This window comes from Microtus oregoni, unplaced genomic scaffold (assembly GCF_018167655.1).
Source record: "Microtus oregoni isolate MIOR12 unplaced genomic scaffold, Mior012 000020F_ref0000438, whole genome shotgun sequence".
Taxonomy (NCBI): domain Eukaryota; kingdom Metazoa; phylum Chordata; class Mammalia; order Rodentia; family Cricetidae; genus Microtus; species Microtus oregoni.
Genome location: NW_024543079.1, coordinates 19,186,219 through 19,209,328, shown reverse-complemented (window position 1 = coordinate 19,209,328; position 23,110 = coordinate 19,186,219).

Below are 23,110 nucleotides of genomic sequence, written 5' to 3'. Positions count from 1 at the left end.
AGTTCTATTGTCTGTTTCACCAAGGCTCACCAGCTGTTTACATTGTTCCATTCACTTCATCCAATAATGTGATACCCACTCTAACAAGGCCACACCTCCCAATAGTGCCACTCCCTATGATATTATGGGATCCAGTTAAATTCAAACTACCACACCCAACAAAGGGGTTTCTTCAATAAGTTGTTTTTATGCACTTTAGTGCAGTTTTCAAGAACAGTGTATATCAAAGGAGTATGAGCTTCTCAGAACAGATGCTCCAGCAAAGACAGATCTGATCCCAATCACCAGCTTTGCTTTATATTTTTAAGTTCTACATCCAGATCACAGGCAGTAGGAAGAAGAGAGAGAGGCACTGGGCCTGACTTGAGTATTTGAAACCCCAAAGCCTACCCCTCGTGACACACTTTCACCAACAAGGCCACACCTACTCCAACAAGGCCACACCTACAAATTCCCATAGCATCATTCCCTAATGATTAATCATTCAAATACATAAGTCCATGGGGGCCATTCCTATTCAAACCTCCACAGCCTGGCCATAGCTGTGGGAGTTGGGAGAAGAGAATGGAGTTCCATTCAGTATATCACATGGACTTGTATAGACATCGTCAGAAAGCAAATCACTTAAATGACAGCAGAAAAGTAGACTTATACAGTGTGCTCCTGGTAAAGGGCCGGAAAAGAATGAGATTACATATTGGAGAATTGGAGAACAGGGCTGTACTCTTGTGTAAGATGAATTTGCTTTTATGTATGAGATGTAAATATTTACATATTCATGCATATGCACATAGGAGACATGAATTTGTATTTATATCTCTGGAAGATGCAGATAAACATGACAAATACATGCTCTCTTGTATATCTGTACCTATCACATTTTATCATATATATATATATATTCACATTTATGTTATATGCATATAAAAATACATCTGTACTTATGTGTTTTCCCCAGGAACCATTTGGACCATGAGGTAGAGACTTAGTGCCAACTTCTGAGTGTAGCTTCTACAAATGAAAGTTTTCCCTTTAAGTACAGTACAGTCATCAAAACTGTAAAATCTAATATTGGTGCAACGCTCTCATCCAGAGCTCCTGTGTATGTCTTGCCAGCTGCCATTAGCAGCTGCAATAGTTTCCTGGTGTCAGTTGTACTGTTTAAAGCAGCATAAACTTAGCTTGTAATGGGGGTGCCTAATCCCAGGTTGCTCTGGCTGTCAGAACTGGATTCTTCATACAGGCTCAGGAGAATCTTGTTGGCTCCAGGCATTTCCATGTGTCCTAGTTTCGGACCTAGTCCTCAGAACACAGAAGCCTCTGTCTCCTGATCCCATCCCCTTTCTCTCACCTTCAGCCCCAGTCCTCCTTTTGACAAGGATTCCCACCATTACAGCTATAGTTCTCCTAAACAGCCACACAGAATATCCCATCTCATGAGCATTCCCTTAATCACATCTGCCAAACCCCATGCCTTTTAACATGGCATATCCACATATCCTTGGAAGAGGATGCAATGTTTATAAGGCTATTACTCAGATAGTCACAATATCCTCTTTGACAACCCCCCCCCCATTTTGCAGTGTTTATGGTCACACCCAGGACCTCTAGATGTGAGACAAGTTAAAGGAATTTTGCCTTTTCAGTCCAGGTCACAGCCTAGGATCTTGCACTGCGTGGAGTCAGCATTTCTCTTTGGTCTGTGTTAATCTTGAACTGTATCTTCTGCTAGTTTTTCTGTCTTCCAATTTTAAAATTTATTGCAGGAAATTTCACTTTTAGTATACATGGACCAGATCAAAGTGTCCTGACACTGCAGAGTGAAAAAAAAAATGTCCCAGGATAACATAATGTGATTTGGTAGGCAACTCTTGACAGAAGTGTACCTAGGTGGCAGAAAGGTCAGCTGAACTGACACAATCTGGATCATAAAGAATGGTCTTATGGTTTAAATATGCAATGTCCTCCATAGACTAGTGTGTGTTTTAATATTTAGTCACTATTTTGGGAAGCTGTGAAAGTTTAAGAGGTCCTTGAACCTAGTTAGAAGGAGATCACAAGGTGCGCCTTGGGGATTATGACCGGAGCCCACTTCTGACTGCTTCCTCATCTCCAAAGATGGGAGAAGAAGCAGTTGCAAGTTCCTAACGTTATGAGCAAACCCACCGCACATATCATACTCTTTTTATCATGATGAGCTGTACCCTCTGAACTATACGTGAGAATGAATATTTGCTCCCTTCAATTGTTTCTCTCAGATATTCCATCATAGCAACAAGCGAAGTAACTAACAAAGAGACCATATCTATGTTGTAGAAGAAAAGTATTTTCACCTTGGTTGGAATTAACGTGGGTTTGCATTAATAGCAGACCCTGACTCATCCCAGGATTCTAGATCTAGCTATGTAAAGCTCTTCTTGGGGTTTTTGTTTTCATGGTTCACTGGAAAACAGTAAGATCATTCTGGGGCCATCAAGGCTATTAGGATGAAAAGTGGCTGTCATTGTATCAAGGTAAAGGGTATGTGTTTGAAGAGTTCAGAGCAGCAATTTTACACATTTCCTATTTTATACGTCTTAATTTGAGAAATAGGAGAAAGTCTGCTAATATATATGTTCATCTTAAGGTTGCTTAACCTCTAAATATGAAGCCCATTAGGATAGAGAATAGATAGATACGTTTACTCTTGCGCAATGATTATTTTATTTATGTAAATAAATGAAAGTGTCTCACTGGTATGTATGGCAGATTGTAAATGGCTGCAGAATCTCCTTGGAGTTTCGCAGTTCCTCTCACTGAGAGACAGAGTCATCTATGATTCTGGAGGCTTGACTCAGTGGCTAAGAACATGTCTCATTCTTCCAAAGTACTCAAGTATAGTTCTTAGCACCCAAGTCAGATGGCTCACAATGGCTTGTGACTCCAGTTCTATAGGATTAATGTCCTTTTCTCCTCTGGGAGGGGGCAGATACACACATGTGGGACATAGACACATGCACGCGCGCGCGCGCACACACACACACACACACACACACACACACAAAATTAACTTTTCTTGACAAATAAAAAGTTATTTAATTCTCTTCTCAGTTTGTATTGGCCATAATACAAATGTTACAGCTCTGGAAGGAAGGGTATCCTAACTGTCAGAAGTCAGGCTATACCTGCCAATGTGAGGGGAAGGTATCCAGAAGGCCTACCCCTGTGAGGAGAAAGGTATCCTGACTGCCAGGAAGTCAGGCTATCCCTGAAGCCCCGTTTTAGCCCGGGATGGTCTCCCTGCAGGATGTGGCAATCCTGCTCCTCTCTGAGCCATTATGGTTTAGCTCTGCGCCATTCAGCTAAGAGAGCTTCCCAGCAGGTATGTCTGTTTCTTCTCAGCTTCCACCCAAGTTGTTACTTCTCTGCTACACTCTGCTAAAAGGGAAAGCCCTGCAGAAATGTAGCAGTCTGTGCCAGTTCCAGCAAAAGTTGTTACTTCTGCTCAGCTTCCCTTAGGGAGTTTCCCAGCGGAGGTGTTCCTTGCTTCTCTGCTGCACTCCGCTAGGACATTTCCCAGCAGAGATTCTGCTCCACTCTGGCAAAAGAAGGTCTTCACCCAAAACTATTTCAGGAGATTTATTGGAGAGAAAGGAATCCAGGAGAGTGACCCTCTGTCAGAGTGGAAAACAGCAGCTGCCAACTGAACAGGTACAGGTTTTACATAAGGCTTCGTAGGAGTGGAGCTTTTTCCAGGGAAAAGATTTTTCAGGGTAGGAAATTAGTCAGATTTCAATCCTGAGCTTGAACAAGCTCAGAAATTGGCTGGATTTCATTGGTTTGGTTGCTTGGAGGTTGGTTTGTTTTCCTGCTCTGCGATTAGTTGGTTTCCTGTTGAATTGATCAAGAGTGGAGTGCGTTTCATTGGCTCTGTGTGTGTTTCTTTCACTGGCCAAAGTGTTTCTTTCACTGGCCCTTCTTTAACCATTTGCCTCTAGTTTCAGGGTAAGGGTGTGTTTTTTGTTCTTCCACTGGCTCTTGTTCCAAGGCCAAAGTGTGTTTCTTTGGATCTGGTTTCAGGGTCAGAGTACATTAATTTGGTCCTGATTTCAGGGCCAAGCTATGTTTCTTTCATTGGTTCTACTTTCAGGGACAGGGTGTCTTTCGTTCACTGCCTCTGGCGCTAGAGCCAAAGTGTGTTTCTTTGTCTGTGGTTTCAGGATCAAGGTTTGTTTCTCTGACCAGCCCTTTTACCCTATCATGTGACTTTTTGGATAATGAGATCTTAGCAAATGTGATACCTGCAGCTTATTGTCTTGTTTTTAAATAATCAATGCTGTTAATTGTTGTAAATCTAGAGTTTGTGTAGTTTTATTGCACTGTATTTGTTTTGATACTTAAAAATAAAAATCTCAAAATTATATATCAACCCATCATTTCTCTTTCCATCTATGAACTCACTCACACATCCTCTCCTACCTCAGTTCTGTCACCTGTTCACTCACCTGTAATTTCTTCCTTCCTGCTTAACTTCCTATTCCTTTCCCATATCTGTTGGGGGAGGAGGCTTGTTGGTTCCCCGCTGCTCAGCTAGCTCAGCCCCTAAATAACCACACAGAAACTGTATTAATTAAATCACTGCTTGACCCATTAGCGCTAGCTTCTTATTGGCTAACTCTTATATATTAATTTAACCCATTTCTATTAATCTGTGTATCACCACGTGGCTGTGGCTTATAGGCAAGATTCCAGCGGGGCTACGTGGTGTCTCTCTCTCCACCTTCTTTCTCCCAGCATTCAGTCCAGTTTTCCATGCCTACTTAAGTTCTGCCCTATCAACAGGCCAAGACAGTTTCTTTATCCATTAACCAATAAAAGCAACACAAAGACAGAAGGACCTCCCACACCACATTTCTTGATCGTCCCTCCTTCCTTATGTACACCCTGTCTTCTCTCTTCTTATTTGTTTCTGCCTTATCTTCTTGAATTCATCTATACACACTCATCAGTTCATTTATTAATCTTCTCCCGTTCACACTTCTCGCTCTTCCTCCATCCTTTCCTGCTTCCCTCCTTCCTTTTGTTAACCTGCCCATCCATCACTTCTGCTTGCTTCTTCATTCAGTTCTATGTCCATTCACTCATCTACCATCCATCCCACCTTTCTTTCTATAGATCTTGGTTATTGCTGTATTGATTCTCCATATGCCAATATAAGCATGAGACATTTTAAGATAAACGTAAAGAATCTCATAGAAACAGGCTGATGATGCTAAACCAGAGTATTGAAATTTGAGCATTGCTGTTTATCAGCTCTGTGACTTACGAAAAGCCACACACACAAATTGCTTCAGTGCTCACAATTTTCATTAAGGAATAATTATAATGCATTCTCCATAAATATTGTTTTCAATATACTAAAGCCTAATAACTGTGGATACACAAGGTATCATGCACATAAAAATAGGATGATGTTTGCTAGAACACTAATTGAAAACCCCATTGAAAGCTGTTGAGGTAGCTCAGTAGAATAAAGATTTTTGCTTTACAAGCCCAGTGATATGAATACCAGCCGGCAACCCACATAACAGTAAAAGAGAATTGACCCCACAAAGCTGTTCTCCGATCTACACATATATGCTGAGACACACATGCACCTCAACACACAGTTTTCAAATATCCACATATGCAACACTAATAAATAATTTTCAGTCCTCTCTTTAGACATGCACAGTTATGGCACAGTGACAACCTGCCCACCTCGAGATCACCTGCCTTTCTTCAGCTACTCACACGCTGCTGATTCATACTTCCCTGTCCATGGATGCACTGATGGACTTGTGACTTGTCGGAGGAAGAACACAGTCTAGACTGATTCATCTTCTCCAGCATCTGCAGGCAGAACTCTCTGGGGACTCCAAAGCATCTGAAAATCTGATGTCTCTCATCAGGATCTAACTTCTGAGTCATGTGTGATAAGGACCCAGCAGCCTTTTCCCTGGTGTTCTGGCTCTGCTAGCTCTATGAACTGTTCACTGGGGCTCAGCTTAAGCAAAATGGAGCTTTCTGTGTGACTTTCTAGTCTTACCAGGCATCAATATGACACTTCTCACTCAAGAATTTGACTATTAATGCACTCCTCTTTAGAGTCCTTTTTTCTCTTAAAGGGGAAAGTAACCAGAAGGCATGGTTTCTAAAGGGATTTTTTTCATATTCTCTGGGAAAATAAGAATCAGATTACAGATTTTAATGCCAAAACCCTGGCATATGGTAATAAGTGTTTGTGTGCAGATAAGAGGAGATGTTCTACAGTGTTTTGAGAGAGAGATTTACATGGTGGTGGGGACTAGGCTTTGTAGAACTTAATTGTGATAGCCAACCTGGGTTATGAATATGGCTCCATCTCTAAACCACAGGTGACCCTAGGATACCACCAATCCAACTGACTCTCCTTTAAAAAAAATTTTTTTTTTTTTTACGGATATAGCAGTTTTACCTGAAGGGTTCAGAAGAGGGTATCAAATCCAGTGAGATCAGAATTACAGAAAGTTGTGTTACACCATTTGGGTGTTGGGTATTAAACCTAGGTCCTCTGGAAGGGTAGCCTCTGTTTTTAACTGCTGAGCCACCTCTGCAGCTGCCCCCATCAACTGACTTTCAATGTCATGCTCTTGAGATGTAATTTCTACACAGTAACAATTTCCCTTTCTGGTTTGAAGTTCTGAGTCCTGAGGAATGTACATTATCCTCTGTCTACCACACCTAGATGCAGAGCACTCCGTCTCCCCGAGAGCCAGCTATCTTGGACCCCATGTATGCAGCTTGTCTTCCCACACCCACCCAAGCTGGTGATCATGGATTTGAGCTCATACCTGAGGTTTTACCTTTTCCAGGATTCCAGATGTGTAGACCTTAGGTTCTATAAACAAAATGGCCTAATAAATGGTACATGGTGAAATGTATTAATTAAAATGTCTGATGAAGCAGCATTATAGGACTCCTTAGCAGCTGCTTTCTTAAGCTGATCCTTCAAAAACTATCCTGTGCTTCTTCTGAGCAGACTTAACAAGTCCAAATAGGGTACACAGTTATCTTTGAGCATTTACTTCTGTTCCTAAGAACTTAATTCCTAATCTGTAAAATGGAGTGAGACCATGTATTTTTGGAAATGAGGAAGGAAACAGAAAACTAAAGCAGATGGCAATAACAGCATGCATTATCCTATGAGTTAGAGCGCATAAATGCTGTGGAGTTTATGTTTAAACTTCTCTGGTTGACAGCTGAGGACTGGCCTTCAGTCACCTCAAGCAGACGACTTAAATCTTTGTGCCTCAAATTTTATTGTATGAATTTGGGAGAAAGTGTATATATGTCTCTTACAGGATTATGATCATTAGATCCAATGAAACATACTGAATATGATATCCTCTGAACAACCCAAAGTTGTTCTTGTAAATCAGAACAATGGAATGTGTCAAATTTAAACTTTGTATTTTACCTGTGATCTTTATTTAGAAATGGTCCATAGTCATATTGATGAATTATGCCAGTCCACTTTTGTAATTTTCTAAATTAATTTTTATTCACTTATTATTTGTTTAAATGATCTTTATTTCACATTTTTAAAATTAATCTTTTAAAGTATATGTCAATAGGTTTCAATATACTCTAAAACTTGCATTCACAAGTGACATCAAGAAGAAAATGGCAACAATGAGGAGGGAGGTTTAAGTTGGGAGATGAAAGGGTGGAGCAGTGGAGGTGATGAGGGAGAGATAATTAATGCTTAAGGACATTTGAAAACTTCTTATAAAACCAGCTACGTTATGAACTTCCTAGATATATTTCCATATAAAGGACTTTAATTGGAGTTACCCTATGTGAAGGATCATTCACTTCCCAGAAGCCAGTGGCTCTAATACAATATCCCACCCAGAGGCTCTAATGTATTATCTGGCAGTAGCTTTGAATTGTATGTACCCGTGATGGATAATGTTGCCCATCTTTCCCCAGGTGCTTATTGGTTGTTTGTATATATTTTTCAGGGAAACATTCATATAAATTCTTTGTTACCTTTTAACTTGGATTATGCGTTGTTTTTGATTGGTACATTCGTTAGTTTGCATACAAGCCTCTTAAGGGATAGGGTTTGCATATTTCTGTAGGCTACGTTTTTCACTTTCCTCATGGAATACCAAGAAGTACATACATTTTGAAAAGGTACAACTCACCTGACTGTCCTTTCCCTGCTTGTGGTTCTGTGTCATAGATCAGGACGTGCAGACTCAGCCCAGTTTATGGGAACCAAGAGTTCCTTCTGTTTTCTTTTAATATCTTTGGAGCTTTGAGGCATATGTCTAACTTTTTAACCATTTGGAATTGCATTAGAAATAGGATTTCTTGAATGTGGTCTCCCAGTCATCAAACTAAAAATGTAATTTATTTTCCCAGTTAGATAGTTTCAGCACCTTAGTAAAGAATTAAATAATTGTAAAGGGTTCACTTCCTGCTGTAAATTTCTTTTGATTGATCTTATATATCTGGGTTATGCCAGCACCATACTTTGTTGGTTCCTTTGCAGTGAGTCTAGAAATTAGGAAGTCAGTAGCACAGCTTTCTTCTCCAGCCATTACTATTATGTTCATTATAGCACATGTGTGTTAAAGTCTTTTAGCTGGTGTGTTTAAATTGACCATTTTCCTTCACATTGGCACTGTTTTGTTTTCAGATGGGGTCTGCACTGCTTGTCTGTGTATTATTATGCTTGCTATTATCTTTGGGACGGATTGGAATTTCCATCTTTATAACGTATCCAGCTTTATCTCTGGTGACAGTTTCTGGCTTAAAGTGGATTTTATATTTAGCGTAAGTTTCCCAGAATTCCTTTAGTTGCTGCTTAGCTGATGAATCTGTTTGCCCCTTTCTTTCCACACAATGTGTTCATTTGAAGTTAAAGTGCATCTCCTACAGACAACTGGCAGTTGAATCATTTAATATTTTCATTGCTATTTTTCGTCTTAGCTTTTGCATTAAAAAGTTTAATCCAAAAAAAAAAAACAAAAAAAGCCAGGCGGTGGTGGCGCACGCCTTTAATCCCAGCACTCGGGAGGCAGAGGCAGGCGGATCTCTGTGAGTTCGAGACCAGCCTGGTCTACAAGAGCTAGTTCCAGGAGAGGCTCCAAAACCACAGAGAAACCCTGTCTCGAAAAACCAAAAAAAAAAAAAAAAAAAAGTTTAATCATTCCTATTTAATTTAAAGTGACTGTTGATAAGGTGAGATTTGTGCTTGCTATTTTGCAATCTGTCCTCTACATGCCTCCTGTCCTTTTGTTCTTTCACAAATATATTGCTGACATATTTTTGAATTAAATAAATATTGGTGTGTACAATTTTAATTGTCTTGTCAGGTTACTGTGAATTGATTCCTTACTGGTTCTCTCAAGGACTACCATTAACATCTAATTTTATAACAATGTAGCCAAATTAATACCGCTTTATTGTCATTATCATCATTATTATTAAACTAAGGCCTCAGGCATGCTAGGCATGTTCTCTATCACTCAAGCATAATATTAACTGGATTTTAAGTATATTAAGACTTCACTCATTTATTTTTTGTAGGGCTGCAAATTGAACCAGCACATTATACAAACTAGGCAAGCTCTCTACCACTCAGCTGCATTTCCAGCCACAACTTTGCCCAAACATAGCCCCATTGTTTTGTATTTTGTGTTCTCTCTCTATGTTGTTCTATTACTGACAAGTAAATCACATCATTATATTCTATAAGCTTTTTACCACAGTTCTGTGATAAGTATCATATATATTTGTATTTTTAATCCAGTATGAAAATGTTCCATAAGCAAAATTACTTTTATAATGTCATATTAAGCCTATTTAGTCAGGAGCTGTGTGTCGCTTTTCTTCATATGGATTTTATTCACTGAATTTATCTTCAACATAAGGATTTTTGTTTGTTTGTTTGTTTACATTTTTATAAAATATATCTGCTGGTAATACTTCTGTTTTTAAAATGTATCTGGGAATATCAGCTTCTCACTCATTTTTAAGGACAGTTTTTATATGAGTAGAATTTACGGTAGATACAATTATATTTTCTGTATTCTGAGCACCTTGAAAATGTCATTTAACTGGTGTGCAGCCTCCATGATTTCTGTTCTGAATTCAATTCTGAATCTTACCTAGGGTACCTGTACATGATGAATGATTTTTATCTTTTGCTTTCAAGTTTCTCTGTCTTTGAACAACTTGAGGTTTTTTTCCTGCCATGCTCTCCTGGGACAAGAGTTTGGCATTTCCTATCGTTTTTCTAGAAATGTAGTTTGTGTGTTCTATTTACATACACTGCATAGTGGCCTCCAGTTCCTAAGTTTCTTGTGTTTTGGACAAAAGTAGAGAGATGCTTATGGCACCATTTAAATTAAAATGAAATCAAGGAACAATGGTATAATTTGCTTCTATTTGTTTATATCATCCAAGCAGTAAGCCAGGAAAATCTATCTGTTGCCTTGCTTTCAGAACAGGACGCATATCACTTTAGTGGTGAAAACCAATCCTTGAGTTATTAAAGGGGTAAATAAGGGCAAAGTTGGTAAAATACTAGTCATGGCAGCACAAGAACCTGATTTCACCTCCCAGAATGCATGTTAGAAAAGAAAAGACACAAGCCTGAAACACTTCGCCAGGTATCTTGGCATGTATTTGTAATCCCAGAGCTGTTGGCATGGAGACAGATAGATCCTTGCATCTCCCTAACCAGGAAGCAAAATTTATTTGCTGAGTTCTAGGAAAAATAAAGAGATCTTATCTGGAAAAATAAAGATAGAGAGCATCTGAGGAAAGGCATAAGGATATCCTTGTCCTCCAATCCTCGAAAAGTATGTGTACATGTGTATATCTGTGCTTATACACAGATTTATACAGAGAGAGAGAGAGAGAGAGAGAGAGAGAGAGAGAGAGAGAGAACAAAACAAAAGCAATTGGGATGATTTGGTAAGTAAGGGTACTTGCTGCCAAGCCTGACCAACTGGTTGAGATCCCTAGAACCCATTTTGTAAAAGGATAGAATTCACTTCTGCAAGATGTCCTCTAACCTCTATATTCATGCCATGTACACCCAGACAAACAAACACACACCTACACACACCTACACAAATGTAAAAATAACCTAAATGAAGAGGTAAGGAGAAATATTTTTGTCATTAAGGTATTATAATTATGTATTGATCAAGACACATACCTGCAAACTTCCTGGCACAGCTGAATCTTAGGAGAAGGGACCGTGAGAAACAAATGTGTTTACATGTGATCTGCATCTCCAAGAGCTGTAGAGTAACTGGTTTACGTTGACAAAAAATAATTATCCACCAGACTCTTGCTAAGAATGACCGTGTTGTTTATTTTTCTTCATGAGGGCTCTTTCATTTTTCTCAGGTTCTTTAACAAGCATTCTCTAATGACAAATGGATCCTTTAGTTCAGAGCATATTTCTATTTGTAACTAATTTCGTACCTGTTGCACTTAAAAGAATTGCATAGACACACATCAGTTGGTAGGAGGAAACATGGTTTGGTATCATGCAGAATGCACCAATGGAGGCTTCTCCCCATATGGGGCCTAATTTGCTGTATAGCTTTCAGTGATCATTGGTAATTTGGGGCTCTGAGTATCCATCCCATTTACTTCTGTCAGCATGAGGCAGCCAATAACCTGACATTTCCCTAAAGATGCCTTTAGGTTTAAGGGAGTCTCTTAGTTACTGTGGCTTTGTGACTTACAGCCAGGACATATCATGCAAAGAAACTGTGTCAAAGTCGTAGGGTTTATACAGAGGTAAAATTATGGAGCCAGTAACACAGCAGTACTGTTCCACACGAACACATGTCCAAGCTCCCCAGATTTTTGTGGCCATCAGAATCCCTCGGAGGCTTCTCAGATTGATGCCTTTGCCAGAGTATGGAAGGGCCCTAAATGTGCACTTTCCATCAATTCTGGGAGATGCTGCTTGCCCAGCCACGCATTTTGACAGTTAGCACACCAAATGCTGTTTCTTCACTGAACAACTTTGGAAGCCCCTTCTGCCATTGACTCATTTCTGAGTCCGAATTTGCATGGAAACACAGCTCAGCTCCAAAACCCTGTCTTACTCATGGATTTCCTCTGCAAATTGTCCTTCTGTCAGGACACAGTCATGAAGCTCCAGCTGGAGGAATCATATTCTTGGATGTGCCTATAAGCAGCCCATCAGATGTTGTGAGGCAGGCTGATGGGGTTATATTCACCCATTGTGAATTGTTCCTGGACTTGTTCTGCCAGAAAACACTTTTGTTTATGTCAAAGGAGCCAGTAGCTAATCAGTCCCTCACCTTGAATTTGCTTTTCTCTAAGATTACAACATGTAAAGGGAGTCATTGAGGTGTGAGAGTGATTTCCATGGACTACCAAACTGATACATAAATGAATAATAAAAAATGTGTGTTTCATGGGATCTGCATCTCCAAGAGCTATAGAGCAACTGGTTTAAGCTAATAAAAAAGTTATTCACCAGACACTTGTGAAGAATGACAGAAAGTGTGTTGCTGTCTATTTTTTTTGGAGAATAATGCAATAGGAGAAAGTGATTGAACTCAACACTGGATAGAACAGAGACACGTGGAAATTTATATCAAGGAACAGAATGGATCAAGGTGGAAATTGCTCAGGTGCTAATGTTGGCGGATTCTTGCTCCTGGCTTTGCAAGTCAAAAGAATTAAATATTAGTGGTGGACAGTGAGGAACTTGATCAGATATCAAAGGGTTAGAGATTCCGAATTAAATAACAATAACATAAGAGGCTTCTTTGCCAAAGCAGAATTGAGACTTAGGCTTTATTCAGAATCCAAGAGGCATAAGGATTTTTCACAAGGATTTAAAAAAAAAAACTAAGCATTTACATATTTTGACAAATGAGGAACCTTACCAATAACTTTCAGTCCCAAGTTAGGAAACTATGGAAAATGCTAAATTATCAAAAGGAATATTATAAAAAAATTTAGATCAAGATTAAATCTAATTTGCCTGCAATAAAAAAACATGAAAACTATATTTGTCTAGATAAATCTTTTGAGATTGATGACAGAGATAGTTAAATCAGCTCAGTGACAGCTTATTAAAATTCCAAGAAAAGTTTGAAATTAGCAGGCAACAATGTGACTTGAATTGTACTGAGTTCTCCCAAGTGGAAATTAACCCTTTGAGCCACTATAGCACATTAGGTTGGCTCCAGGGCATTTTCTGTGCAGCTATAACTGTTTATATGAATGGTCTGAACAATAAAGTAGAAATTGTCTTATGAAATTTTAGAGAGAAGCAATTTGGTCATGATGACTGGCCCTTTGGAGAACGGAGCTGGCTTTTACAAGGCCCCAGAGAGGGAGTCGTGCAGGGTATAGATGAAAAGAAACGACTTGTAATGTGCTAAGCATGAAGCATTCCCCATGGGAGACAGCAATAAAATACAAATAATATTTTGCAAACAATGAGTCATCTGTACCTAAAAGAAAAGATCTGTGGATCAAAGCAGATCGCAAACGTTTCTGAAATCTGGAGCTGTTGGTACTCCCCCATATGATCATACGGATGGGTTTGACTTGGGGTACAGTGGAGAGGAGAAGTGAAGAGGAATCATATCCACTCACACTGAAATTACCCTGAGTCTATTTTGGAAGTCCCTTCAGCACCAACACATACCTGGTTCAACACCAGGTCTATATTCTGCCTGCCCTTGTCCTGCACAGGGATGTCAACATTGTCTCTGTCTCTGTTGCAGCACTGAAGGAATGCCAGGACTGATTCACATGGAGAGATGAGAAGGAAATTGGACTGGCAGGAGTAGAAATGGGATCTGAAGCCACAGATCCTTCAGAGGCCCACCAGACAGGGTTAAACAGCTTGTGCTTATACACTCCTGAATCACTGAGTCCTTGCACTGGCAAGGTCTTCATACCTGCCCACCAATCAGCCTTTGGGTATAAGCTGTGAGCAAGCTTGGCTTTCTCTACAGAGTTTGGCTCCCTACAGAGGGCAGTAGCCTCCATTGATATCTATCTGGCAATACATATCAGTGCCAATACCAGCATTCCAATTCTTCACCTTCCAAAGTCAAATTGAGCTCCCAGCACTTGTAACTGCTTAGCTTAAGCATATTCCTACCTAGCTCTTACATCTTAAATTAATCCATTTCTATTAACCTATGTGCCACCATGAGGCTGTGGACTACCAGTAAAATTCTAGCATCCTTCTCCTTCGGCAGCTAAATGGTGTCTCCTTTATCTGCCTAATCTCTCTCTCTCTCTCTCTCTCTCTCTCTCTATATATATATATATATATATATATATATATATATATTCCATTCTGACTATATTCTATCCTGCCATAGGCCAAAGCAGCTTTATTCATTAACCAATAAGAGCAACACATATACAGAATGACATCCTACCTCACAGCTATGCTATGCCCTGGGCAGCTCAGTTTGATACCAGTTATCTCTGATTTACTCATTTACTCATTCTTTTTTCTCAATTTCTCTTCGCTAGACTATCTGCCTTCCGTGCATGTGGGGGGGGGGGCAGAGGTCAATCTCAGGTATCAGAGCTCAGATACTGCCAACCTAGTTAATTTTTTTTAAGACAAAATCTCTCACTTGGCCTGTAATTCACCAATCAGGCTTACTAGAGAGTAGGTCCCAAGAAGCTTCCTATTCCCACCTTCACTGCACTGAGATTACAATGTGTGTTACCACATCTGTTTTTCATGGGTGGTAGGGATAGAAGACTGATATCAAGTTCTCACTCTTGCAAGGCAAGTCTTTGATCAGCTGAGCTATGTCCCTATCCCTCTCATAGACTATCCACCTTCTAAGAACTGAGCTGTGTTTTCAACTGTGCTTCTATCCATCAATGCAGTTCTATATGGCATCTACTTCTCCATCCCCATTCCCCACTCCAGTGTTAGTGAAGGTGAAACATCATTAGAGCTGACCAGATGGTCAGGTAATGGATGTGACAGATGTCCCTATGAAACAGGTGGCTCGGCTCAGCTGAGAACTAGATGGCTGCTGAAATAATGCTGGCTTCTCCTGAGATTTCTTGCTCTGGAGAGCATTTTATCAGCATCTAGGAGAGGCCTGTGTAATAGGGAGGAAGATGTGATTAATAAGTCACATGAAGCCAAAACAATGAACACTGATTGCAGGCCTGTCTTGTCTCCAGATTTGAGGAAGACAAAGCTCTCCAAGTTGTCCCTATCAGTGTGTTCTTCAGCACATGCCTTGATAGAGTCATGTTATGACAGGTGCTGATGGGCTACCCAGCTGGGCTCTTCAGAGAGGTTCTCAGACAAGTAATTTCTCTTTCCAGGGCCAAGAAAATAATTCTTTGTAGATGCCTTTGTGTTACACTAAAAGGAGTCTGGGTGCCTATTTTTCATTTTTTATATAGTTTTGAGGTTTGGAAATATTTGAATTCTCGGTAACTTATGGATTCATATAAATCAGGATGAGAATGGAAGGTTCCTGCATTTCCTCTCTGAGATGTGCTCTGCCCAAGGACTACTTTGTGCTTTTCGTGATACTTGTCCCTGTGGGGTTCAAGGATCTCAATGTTCTGTGGTTACTATCTTTTGTACTGGCTGAGGGCTATCGTTGTACATACTAATGCTCCACAGTTCTGTCATTGTTGTCCTTTTCCTATTTTTAACTACATTAGACAAGTCCAGAGTGTTTGCAGCTGCAGTGTGACCTCGAGTACCCATTCTGGAACAGTCCCTTTCTTTCCAATGGATATAGCAAACCTGGTTTCAATGAGTAGCCCGTCTTGCCTCTACCTCCTCTCTACTACCGAGTGCATACATCTGCACACATAAAGCTTCTCACTTGCACACAACAAAAGATGATATTCATGACATGGAGAATTCATAAATTCCTCTGCTTATGGGTTTCTGGTCCATGCTGATGGGGCTCAGGGGAGACCCAGGGGACTTTTTTTTTCATGGTCTATTACCGGTGATGGGCAGGTTTCTCATGAGCGATACTGTCCTGTATGGTTGCAAGAACCAGTACCTACCTGTCATCAATTCTCATCAGCCTTCCTATTTCCTGACTGAAAGGGACAAGTTAAATATCCATGAGGCACTCATGATTCAAAAGTTGCTAGCTTGTGGCCCATTCAATTAAAGAAAACTCACTGCCATTTGGCATCTATTAAACAAAACTTTCTGTTAATGAACTCTTCTGCTTAGCAACCAAGGAAGGATAATTGATATTTAAATGATAACCCAGAGGGCTAGGGAACTCTGAAGAGCCTTCTAAATTATCAAAGAGAGATTAATATTCCTATAGTGTCTCTCAATGCATTTTTGTAGAGCAGCACAAAGAACAGAGAATAAAAATAGGTGTAAAGAAATGCTTAGGAAACAAAGATGATGTTAATTATTAGATTTAGAGCTCTAGAGATGGAGTAAGGACTTAGAAAGCAATCTATAGAATTTCAGAGAAGAGAACGTGACTCATCATTTGCACACACACACACAAAAATAAAACCAAGTTATGAGGCCCTGGTTTTCATTCCTTCTTGACTAGTGACCATTAGTATCATCGAATTCACTCTTCAGGGGAAACATAAAGACAGGATAATTGGCCTATGGCATAGCTTGAGTTCTCTTCTTTGTTACAGTTACGTTTTCTGTCAGCTGTCGTGCTACTATGATTAAAACTGTAACTATAGATCCATGATACCATGGTGTCTGTAACACAGAAGATAGTGGTGGAGGGCACAGGTCCTGGACCCGGGTTCTCAGCTCTCTATCTGTGGGAAGTGGAGTACGTTTATGGACTTCATTGGATTTTATAGGTTCTTGGAAACAGGAGCTAACTGGATCTTTGTAAACTGACTAAGACAGAACTTGGCCTAGGGAATACTTGGTAAGTATGCCACATTGCTAAGTGTTGACTTGTGAATAAATCTTCATTGGAGTTCTCTGTCCAGCTGGTGTAGAGGTGATGGGGAGGTTTTGTCAGGCAGAAGTATTCTCTTTCCTGCAGCCCTTAATCGATCTGAGGAGATTGCATAGATGTCCTCCCCTGGGCCTGTGCTTCACTTCTCATCCTGTCTCAAGTCCTAAGGCACATGACTCGGACCCCAGTTCTGTAAACAAACTCCATCTTTCCTCAGAGGATAACCTTAAATTATTCTTTGGAGATAGACATAGGAGACTCTAGTCAAAAGGAGAAAAAAAATTAGAAGAGAACCTTCAAGGACTGTGCAACCAGACAGTTCTTAGAGCTTAAGTCAGGCTCCCTTCTACCTTTGACAATTTCTTAAGCTGTGTCAGCACACCACGCATCCTTCCAGGACCCAGTGTGCTGGGCCCCTCCTCAACTGTGTCTCCAGCATGCAGATGGATGTCAGCCACAGTTCTCCCTCCTCTGCAAATCAAGACTCTGAAACTTATCAAATATTTAGGGTTTTGTGTCATAACACCATTGCTTTTATTGTTTACATTATTGCACATTTTATAACAAGTTATCTCAAAGTCTTGTAACTTGGTGAACCACTTAATCATCTACTCAGTGAAGAACAGAACAAGTAAATTTCAGGAAAGGACAGAGAAATGTCCACTCTTGAGACACCTTTAAGAACAGCAATTCCGTAGTGCCGTCTCTTTGTCTGACAGAAATTTTTACTCTGGCTCTGCTAGAAATAACTGTGCCTTCAAGGTATGCCTTCATTTAAATATTTTCCCCATTTTTTCTTCTAATTAGTCTTATTAATTAGTAATAATACATTTGTTTGATAGTGCATTGTTGGTGCTCTTTTGTACAGTAAGCATGGGTAGAAAAATCCAATAAGCAATAAGCAATCAAAATGGGTTTTCTGAGTGTTCAGTGAACTTTCAAATCACACTAGCTCTGGATTCTCGCCAGTGGAGAGATTGTTCTATTTTTTTTTTATATATATAACCTAGTCCACAAGCCTGCAAATATCATGTTGATTCCACTGAAATTCTCCGTTCTCTTGTTCTACTCTTTCCCATCTCTGTTTACTAATGAAATGTACTCTCTATGATTCAGACTGAAAATGTAACACCCAAGGGCCTAGATTTATAGAATTTGTCCTGAAAAGTAACCACAATTCTGCACTGGTGTCGACAATTTCAATTATCAACCAATGGTATTTAAGGGAAGGCTTAATTGGGATAAAGTTCACGTTGTCAAGGTTCTGGTGAAGACTGAGTTTGGTTCGCAGCGGGAACTGCCTGGCTGGAAACTCCTTAGGTGAGGGTGCTGGAGCAGCAGACTAAGTGGATGCTGAGAATCAGTGAGCCAGTCAGGGCAGGGCTTCCTGTCTTCAGTCTCCACCTGCTGGGCACTCCCTCCTGTAGTCACTAGGGGCCCTGTTTTTGCTCCAGTTACTGAAAACTGATGGTATGGTTTTGTATCTTATATGGTGTTCTTTCTGCGGTAACTTAGGTAGTTACTTTCTTCCTAGTCAGAGCTATCAAGTGTCTAACAAAAGAAATGAAGCATTCTAACTCTTGTGTTGCAAAGCTCAGTATGAAGTAAGACAGGGAGCAGACAGTCTGACCTGCAGATCCGTGCTGCTTGAGAAGCATCATACCTTAGCCCCACCTGGCTCCCAGTACATACTAGACTCGTAGCTGGTCCTACCAGTCCACTGCTCTGTAGAACACGTGTGAGCAATGCAGATATCATTGCTGCACTTCCCTGAATGAAGAGCTTTAGGGCTCTTCACTATTCCAAGAGAACAGCTATTCAAAGCTTCACAGGTACAGTTAGACTTGTTTCCCCCATTTTCACCAGGTACAATTTTGTACCAACATTGTGGCTCCAACCACCCCTCCCAGGATATCAAAATCCAAAGTATTCTACTTCTTCTCTACTGGAACGTGTTGAAGGCTCTCTCCATATTTCTAGAGTCTGGTATTTTGTTTTGATTTTTACAATTCATGTTATCAAATTTATTCATTGCCCTTATCTTTTTGTTCTGCAGAGTAATTTCCACTCCTACTCTTCCCCTTGCTTCCTGTCTTTGTACTGAGGATGCATGTTCAGTGCTCAGGAGTGTTTCACACAGTCTGCTTGTTAGGTAGTGAGCATGAAAGGCTGCGTGTACTTACCTACTACCTGCTAGTTGTTGGTCCTAAATCACACTTAATAGCCTTTGTTTCCCTTAGTGCTGAACTTGAATATTTGTCCATTTTGTACATTCATCAGTCACAGTGCCCCATGCTGAAGTCAGCAGCACAATTTCCAGAGCTTGGATTTCTGATGTATTTCACTTGGGTCTGAAGCTGCTATGTTCTGTGAGTCACAATTCCTTTCTCATACATGGGGAAAATAATGTCACCTTACAGTATAAAAGTACAGTGATTATCTAGGATGATTTTCAAAAGACTTATGTGTTATTTATGTGTCCATGAGAATATGTGTGGGTTCATGTGGGGTACAGAGAGGAGGCCAGAAAAAGGTGTTGATTCTTCTGAGGCTTAAGTTACAGGTACCCTGTTGAGAGCTACCCTGTGTGGGTACTGGAGATCAAATTATAATCAGTATAAGATCTGCAAGCTCTCTTGGCCACTTATGCTAAGTTTCTAGTCCCGACAGTAATTTCTGACTGTTAGTTCCACATCTCCATCAAATCTATTCTTTCTCACATTTTCCAGCATTAATCTGTTTTCATCTTTAAAATATTCATCCCATCCTTTACCACCCATACATCACCAACTTCCTGTCACTCATGTAACAAAGCATCCCTCCACTCATCCATCTGTCATCTATACAAGCTGTTCATGCACCCCTCTATCCACTTACTCATCCAAGTTAGATCCTTGCAAGTGCACGAGGCACTAAAAGACAGATGAACAACCAAGGATAAGTAAAGTGAAGTCTGAATCTCTGGAGTAAACAGAAAGGAAAATATGGAAGAGAAACTGGTGAGCACGCCTATTGTCTACGCTAAGGAGAGTGGACATCATCTTTAAGACAAGTAGAAGACCCTGATATTACATTGACTTCACTGTTGATGCTCATAGACAAGGTATTTGTGAAATGGTGACCGTCTAATAATCAGGCAGGCAACGGAGAACCCATTTGACAGATTGTATCAGAACAGACACCTACGTCAAAGAAAATGCAATCAGGAAGAGAGGCATCTTGAATCATACTTGATAGAGACTGGTACTACTGGAAGAAAGGAACCTGAGTGGGAATAGTGAGGGAAAGTCACGGTATTTGACACAAGAACAGAGAGATGGAAATGTCCATACAGGAGCTGTACAAGAGATCAGGTGTGAGTGGGTTGGCTGCATGCCTGTCAACCAGTGGCTGCCTGGAAGACACTTGGGCAGTCACTCAAACTCACTGTGTATTGACCACCCATCTTGTAGTAAACTGTCTCTCTGTGTGTGCCTGGTACCTTTTCTGCCTTCTGTAGAGCTGACCAATGAATGACAGCCATGACTTAATGACAGTGATACATTCTGGGCAATGCATTATTTATTGAGTCTGCAGTTCTGTAAACAACATGCAATGCATTTAAGAGAAGATGCTACAATGATTCTAGGCTATACTATGGGAACATCGTTGCATATGTGTCCATCACCAAGTTGCCTTTGTTCAATCCATAAATTTCCCTAACTAATGCTCTATCTATAAATGATAAAGAAGTCTATATGATATAATGAATAAAATAGCAAGGGAGCCTGCAGGATAAAGGTGTTTTAAGGATGTGAGATGTGAGTACAAAGATGAGCATGGTGACACACAGGTGCAATGCCAGCACTTGAAATTCTAAAGCAGGAGGATTGTTAGTCTAAGGTAAACACTGTCTCTAAGAAAAAAATAAATTGAGGCATCATATTTGCCTGATTGTGACTACCATACCAGACTGACCAGTCATAAAATTGATTTACCCAGAATCGGAACTGTCACCTGCAAGTTCCAGTGAGGAGTGTGAAGAGGCACATTAGTAAACACTCTCATTGATTAGCAGATAATGTTGCCCACATATTGCTCATTTCTCTTCATAAATGAGCTTTCCTTCCTGAAGTGAATTTCCCATTATTGTTTAGCTTCAACTCCTGTTGTAGGTCTTTATTTATTTGTCTGGCTAGTTTTTAGGCTCTGAGGATGAAACTCATGACCTAGCTACATGCTAGAAAAACACCCTACTCGCATCTAAAACCTGAATTCTGAATGACTTTTAAAATCTTCTTTATGAAATGTAAACATTGAAGAACGATAGATTTTAAAATGCCCTGTCTGACTTAGTTTTGTAATCTGTTCTATAATTTTATGAGGGAGTCACCTTTAGAGATGTCAGATAATTCTGGGGCATTCTAGACCTTCCACAGATTTGCATAAATGTGGAAATTTGGTGTAGCAGATGAAATGGTGGTGATGAGAATAACTAAAAATAGTAATAACATTGCAGGTGAATCATGAATCTAAAGGTCTGGGGAATTGGATAAAGCAGTTTTATATTCCTAAGTATTGAACTATTTGGTACAAAGGAATAAATAAAACTCCAGAGAATTCACGTGCAGGAGCAGAAATGTCATGAGAAATAAAGAATGAGGGAAGGAAGTGTGCATAGTAGGTCAGCATTGCTCTGACTTCCATGATTTTGTTTTGTTTTCAAAGACAGGGTTTCTCTGTGGCAACATCCCAGCTGTCCTGGAACTCATTTTCTAAACCAGGTTGGCCTTGAAGTCACAGAGATCCACCTGCTTCTGCCTCATGAGTGCTAGGATTAAAAGTGTGCACCACCACCAACCACCCAACTTGACTTCCATGTTTTTTTTAATTAACCTATGTTATTACTTTGTTATAAGCCCTCCCAAAGAGATGGAAGAGTGGATAAATTAAAAGATTAATGAATAAATGGACAGAAAACAGAGGGACTAAAGGAAAGACAGAAGGAAGTAAACAAGGAAGGAAAGAGGTAGGTAAGGAAGAAGAGGGAAAGGGAAAGAGAGAGAGAGAAGAAAGAATAAAAGAGAGAGGAAACCAATGGGGGGATGTTATCCAGTTTTAAGCAGCAAAGGTTTATTGCTTCAGTGATAGTGGATAAAACAAGAACTCTGGAATAATCAAGAACCATTCTTTGTATGACTGATGAGCTAGCTATAAATAAAATTAGGAGTTTAGAGATCACCTGTATATTATGCCCTGGTTTAGGTATATGACTGAATTCTAAACCAAATCTGATCTGGTATTAGATAAAAACAAGAGAGGGGGGCTTAGACACTAAAATTAAAATTAAGCGGATGGATGGATGGATTAATGGGCAGGTAAGTGGATGGATGGGTAGGGGAAGGGAGTGATAGATGGGTTAGATTGAGAGAAGGATGGGTAGATAGGTCATTTCACCTACTAAGTATATGTTGTGCCATAACTGGTACTTGTGCTCATTCTATTATTTATTATACAGTCTATTAGGTAAAGCCACTCTAAAGTTCATATTTTCTTATCACCCTATCGAGAAACAGGCACAAGAAAGTGATGTTAGTAAGTTGGCACTGGGGCAATCAACAAAACTAATCTGAATTTCACCAGTATTTCACATGTCCATTTGTGCATATGCAGGTTAGATTATAGTTCTTTGCAAAACAACAACATATGTAAATATCACAGCAATCAAGACACTTAACTTTGTCATTAGTAGACAGCTTCTTATGGCTACTCTAGATAGTCCATCTTTTCCCAGCCCATTCCTATCCTAATCTCTGTGAACCTCGTATTTATTATTTAAGCTCCAGAGTAATATTATTTCTCAAATATTACATAAATGGAACCATCTTTCATTGTAATTTCCAAGTTAACATTTTTCCCTCAAGTATCATTTCTGCAACACTCATTCCAAGTTTACATGCATAAACTGCCTATGATTTTATTAATTTTCCCTAGTATGACACATTGACTTTTTAAGACCTTTATTGCCCCTTATAGCAGCATTTACAATTTTCTATAGCCCCAAATACACTTGACTTGAGCTAAAACTCCAAAGTTCCTAAGATGTGGAAGTGACCAATCAGAATTGTGCACGTGGTTTC